Below are 6,313 nucleotides of genomic sequence, written 5' to 3'. Positions count from 1 at the left end.
AATGTTCTCCAGAGTCAACCATTTTGAGTAATATTGCATGAGTTCCTTGTTTTTCAATGCAGCATAGTATTCCATTGTGCGAATATACGACAGCTTCTCTATCCATTCGTTTTTTGATGGACAAATAAATGTTTTTATGGTATTTTCTTCTTTCAGACAAGATCCATCTGATATAATCAATGATAATCCTTTCTATGACCTCTTCAATTTTTTTCTTTTTTATTAAGATTTTAATGAAAATTTATAGACAACTTGAATTTCTATTCATTCATTGTTGCACATTATCCTCCCTGCTACACCCCCCAGTTCACTTATCTCTTTGGAAAATAAAGTTCTTTCATTGTTGTACAATTCCCTACTGCCACCCCAGTCCACGTTAATTCTGTACTGATGTACTTTTCCAGCCATTTAAAAATAATCTTCAGAAAGATTTTACTTGTGTATGATATTATTGATAATTCTTGATAATTTTCATACTCTCTTGGATCGCTTTTTTAAAAAATGATATTTTAATGAAAATTTATGGAGAAGTTAGATCTCAATTCATTCATTATTTCATATTTTTCTCCATGCCCCTCACAATTCACTATTCTCTTTGGAAAAAAAAAATTCTTTCATTGTTGAACTATTCACCACTCCCACCCCAGACTGTTATCATACAAATAATACTTAATCATATATTCCTTTAAAGCTATTATTTCCCTCATCTATTTCCATGTAGTGTACATTATTTATCCCCTCTTTTAATAGTTTCCCCCCAACCCTGATGTCAGTCCTTTTTTACAACAATGGCATTATGCAGTTGTCCTTTTGTGACTGAGATATTTCACTCAACATAATGTCCTCCAGGGTCACCCATTTTGTATAATATGTCATGAGTTCCTTGTTTTTCCAGTGCTGTATACTATACCATTGTGTGAATATACCACAGCTTCTCTATCCATTCTTTTGTTGAGGGTCACTTGGGTTGTTTCCATCCCTTTGCTATTGTGAACAATGCAGCAATAAACGGTGGTGTTCATACATCTGCTTGGGTGGCAGTTCTGGATTCTTTAGGGTATATTCACAGTAGTGGAATTGCTGGGTCAAATGGTATTTCTATTTCCAACTTTTTGAGAAAGTGCCATACTGCCTTTGATAGTGGTTGCACCATTTTACACTCCCACCAGCAGTGAATAAGGATTTGAGGTTTTCCACATCCTAACCAGCACTTGTTGTTGGCTGCTTTGTTGAATTTTGCTATTGATACTGGGGTGAGATGATATCTCATAGTTATTTTGATTTGCATCTCTGTTAGAGCTAGGGATTTTGAACATTTCTTCACATATTTGTTTGCCATCTGAATGTCTTCTTTGGTGAAGTGTCTGTTCATAACATGGGCCCATTTTGCGATTAGGTTGTTTACCTTTATCTTGCTGTGGTGTTCAATTATTCTATAAATTCTAGATATATGTCTCTTATCAGACATGTCATTTCCAAATTTTTTTTACCCGGTCTGTGGCATTCCTTCTTACCCTGTTGAAGAAGTTTTTTGATGTGCATAGGTATTTGATTCTTAGAAGGTCCCATTCATCTATTTTATCCTCTTCTGGTTGAAGGTTTTCAGGATGCTTAGATTAGGGCTTCTAGAGTTCTTCCAAGCTTTTCTCTAGTAAAGTTTCTAGTCCTAGGTTTTAGTCCTAGGTCTTTAATCCACTTTGAGTTGGTTTGTGTGTATGGTGTGAGGTATGGGTCTTGCTTGAGTTTTCTGCAGATAATTTTCCAATGTTGCCAACACCATTTGTTAAAGAGGATGTTGTTTTCCCACTTAACTGATTTCATCTCATTGTAAAAAATCAGTTGACCGTCTGGGTTCTTAATTCTATTCCATTGATCTATGTGTCTGTCATTGTACCAGTACCACACTGTCTTTACCACAACGACAGTGTTACAGTAGAATTTGAAATCAAGGAGTGAGATGCCTCGACCTTGTTTCTCTCTTTTTTTAGAAAAAAAATCTACTAGTTTATTTACAAAATTTGAATACATTATTTTCAAGGACAAATGATTCCAATTTTCCTCACCCTCTGCCCCCGTCAAATTGTACAAACCCATGATTAATCCCCCTCTCCCTGCACATTCTCATCCCTCTGCTTCAAACCTCTTCCATCCCTCTTGGAGCCTCAGTCTACAATAATGATTTTATACAATATTTATCCTTGTGGGACTGAGTTAGTTCACTCAGGATAATGCTCTCCAGTCCCTCCCATGTTAGGTAATAATTTAGAAAATCATTGCTTCTGTATGCTGCATAGTACTCCGTTGTGTAAATGTACCATAATTTCTAAATTGATTCCTTTGTGGTTGGACATTTGCGTTGTTTCCATATTCTTGCCATGGTGAATAATGACGCTATGAACATTTGTGTACAAATCTCAGTTTGTGCCTATTTTGTAATTTACTTTGAATAGATCCTTTGTGTTTCTAGTTCGATTTACTCCCATGTATTTAACCTGTGATTAGCTACTGTGATAGGTATTGTTTTTCTTAGCTCCAGTTGTGTATTCTTTTTGGCACTGTAGAGAAATCCAATTGATTTTTGTATGTTGATCTTGTATTCTGCCACTTTGCTGAACTGTTCAATTATGCCCAGCCGTTTTCTTGCTGAGTCTTTAGGGGTTTCTATGTATACTATCATATCATCTGCATAGTGAGATAATTTTACCTCCTCCTTGCCAATTTGGATACCTCTTACTTCCTTCTCTTGTCTTATTGCTATCACTAAGACTAATATTGAATAGGAGAGGTGCTAGTCAGCATTCTTGCCTAGTCCCTGTTCTCAAAGGGAATGCCTTTAATCTTGCTCCTTTGAGAACAATGGTGGCTCTTGGGTTTGAGTATTTTTTGATGTATTGTTGGATTCTATTGGACAGTAATCAGGAACCCCCTAGATATGTTGCATTGAGCAAATTTGCTGTCTAGGATCTGTTGCTGTGACACTGATGTGTCAAACGTGCTAATGGTTACCCACAGTGAACAGTGTTTGCTGGAGCTTCCTGACTAAAACAAGCATGGAAGCAGGAACGGCATCCACTTCCGAAATAGCTTGCCTCTGGAAACTCTATGTATGAACAGTGCTCAGGCCTTTCATTCATAGGGTCGCTATGAGTCATCTATGACTCGACGGCACCTAACAACAACAACAACATTGTTGGATTCTATTGGCCAGGATTTTATTCAGCATCTATGTTCATGAAAGATACTGGTCTATAGTTTTCTACTTTGGTAGTGTCTTTACCTGACTGGTATCAAGGATATGTTTGCTTTATAGAATGAGTCTGGGAGAATTCCATCTTTTTCTATTTTGTGAAACAGTTTATGTAGAATTGATGACAGTTCTTCTCGGAATGTTTGATAAAATTTACTTGTAAAACCAGGGCACTTTTTGGCTGGAAGTTGTTGTATTACCTTTTCAATTTCTTCTTTTATAATGGGTTTTTTCAGGGGTTCAATATTGGTTTGTGTCAGTTTATGTAGGTTGTGAATTTCAAAGTATTTGTCCATTTCCTCTAGGTTTTCATATTTTTTAAGTATAATTTTTCATAATAGTCCATTGTTAGCCTTTTTATTTTAGTTGGTTCTGTTGTGACATGACCCGTTTCATTTTTTATTTGGATTGTGTCTTCTCCTTCTTTTTCTTTGTTAGTTTTGCTCATGGTTTGTCAATTTTTATTGACCTTTTCAAAGAACCAACTCCTAGTTTTATTGATGGTTTCAATTGTTTTTCTGTTTTCTATTTCATTTATTTCTGCGCTAATTTTTATAATTTCAGCTTTTTTGAGAGGGTGTTAGGTTTTCTTGCTGTTCTTGTTCAATTTGTTGGAGATTTTGGGTTAGATAGTCAATGACCATTTATTTCTGTCATTTTATGTGTTTACTTATTACTATAAATTGTCCTCTGATTACTGCTTTGGCTGTTTCCCAAAGGATTTGGCAAGTGATGTTTAAATTGTCATTTGTTTCAAGAAACTTTTTACTTTCATTTTTTTATTTCTTCTAGTACCACTCATGTTCATGCAAGGTGTTGTTCAGCTTCCAAATGTATGCCCCCCGCATCCTCTTGTTCTTAATTTCTAATTTTGTACCATCTTAGTTGCTAGACTGACATCATTGCTTTTCAGTACTCTGGAGATGTCCCTGATAGCAGAATTTCCCAATGCAATTAATCTTTTGATTTCCTGACTGCATACATTTGTTTTTGTTTTTGTTTGTTTTTGTTTTTAATTTTTATTGTATTATTTTTACATGTACATCAAATCAGATCTGACTGGTACAGGAGGATATTGCCCCCTCCTTCTCCAGCAGAGTATCTGGTAGATTTGAACCGCATACCTCTGGGATTACAGTGTACCGTCTTGCCACTAGGCCACCAGAGCTCCCTTTGACTGCATACATTTGTAAGTTGAGCAACACCCTGCTTGAATATGAGTGGGCCAGAAAATTAAAAGATGCATTGTGGTGGGAAAGTCTTCAGTTAGAGACCTCTCTAAAGTACTGAAGGGCAACAATGTCAGTGTGGAGACTAAGGCGCTCCTGATAAATGCCATGGTCTTTGCAGTCACTTGCTATGCATCAGAGAGCCGGACAATGACTAGGGAGAATAGAAGGAGAATTGATGCCTTTGAGCTGTGGTATTGGAGAAGAGTATTGAATATACTATGGACTGCTAAGAGAATTAACAGGTTTGTCCTCGAGAGAGTGGATCCAGGCTGTTCTTGGAGGCAAGGATTCTGAATCGTCATCTGACATACTTTGGACATGTTGCAAGGAGGGACCAGTCCTTGGAGAGGGATGTCGTGCTTGAGAAGGTGGAGGTACAGTGCAGGAGAGGAAGACCCTCGATGAGATGGATTGATTCAGTGACTGTGGTAATGGGGGATAGGTGTGTTGGAGGAGAGTGATATTGGCACAGGATAAGGGCAGAGTTTAGGGCTGTTGTACATAGGGTTGCTATGAGTCGCAGGTGACTGGACGGCACATAACAACAACAGAAGAAATAAAAAATGAAATAAAAATATTTCTTGAAACAAATGACAATGAAAATACAAGTTACCAAAACGTTTGGAAAACAGCCAAGGCAGTAATTAGAGGTCAATTTATAGCATTAAGCAAAGACATCAAAAAGAAAGAAAAAAAATAGTAATTGATTCGTTAAGTCAACATCTCCAAAAAAGGTGAAAAAGGTCAGCAAGAAAACCAAACACCCTCTAAAAATGATGACATTATAAAGCTGAGGGAAGAAATAAAATAGAAAACAAAATCAATTGAAACCATTATCAAGGCCAAGAGTTGGTTCTTTGAAAATGTTAACAAAATCAACCACTAGAAAAACTAACAAAGGTGAAGAAAGAATAGACACAAACACCTGATTAAGAGATCAAAGAGGCACTAAAACCAAGGACTTCATTAAAGAAAAGCTTGGAAGAACTCTAGTAGTCCTAATCCACAACATAAACAGTCTTCCAGGTATCCTGAAAAATCTACAACCAGGAGAAGATAAAATAGATGAATGGGACCTTCTAAGAATCAAATTCCTATGCATATCCAAAACCTTCTCCAACAGTGTAAAAAGGGAAGCCACAGACTGGGGAAAAAGTATTTAGTAATGACATGTCAGATAAGGGAATTAGAACTAGAATTTATAAAATACTTGAGCACCACAACAAGATAAAGGTAAATAATCCAATTATAAAATGGGCACAGGATATGAACAAACGTTTCACCAAAGAAGACATTCAGATGGCAAACAAACACATGAAGAAATGTTCAAAAGCCCTAGCTCTAAGAGAGATGCAAATCAAAACAACTAGGAGATATCATCTCACTCCAGTCAGAATAGCAAAATTTAACAAGACAGTAAACAACAAACGCTGGTGAGATTGTGGAGAAACTGGAACCTTTATTCACTGTTGGTGGGAGTGTAAAATGGTGCAACCACTGTGGAAGGCTGTATGGAACTTTCTCAAAAAGTTGCAAATAGAGATACCATTTGACCCAGCAATTCCACTACTGGGATTATACCCCAAAGAGACCATAACTGACATCCAAGCAGGTATATGCACACCCATGTTTATTGTGGCTTTGTTCACAATAGCAAGGAGCTGGAAACAATCCAGGTGCCCATCAACAAATGCATTGATATAGAAGCTGTGGTATATTCACACAATGGAATACTACGTTGCATTGAAAAACAAGGAACTCATGCAATATTATTCAAAATGGGTGAGCCTGGAGGACATTATGCTGAGTGAAATATCTCAGTCACAAAAGGACA

This window comes from Elephantulus edwardii, unplaced genomic scaffold (genome assembly GCF_000299155.1).
Source record: "Elephantulus edwardii isolate Elephantulus edwardi_28Jun2011 unplaced genomic scaffold, EleEdw1.0 scaffold00178, whole genome shotgun sequence".
NCBI lineage: Eukaryota > Metazoa > Chordata > Mammalia > Macroscelidea > Macroscelididae > Elephantulus > Elephantulus edwardii.
Note: the sequence above shows the minus strand (reverse complement) of the source record.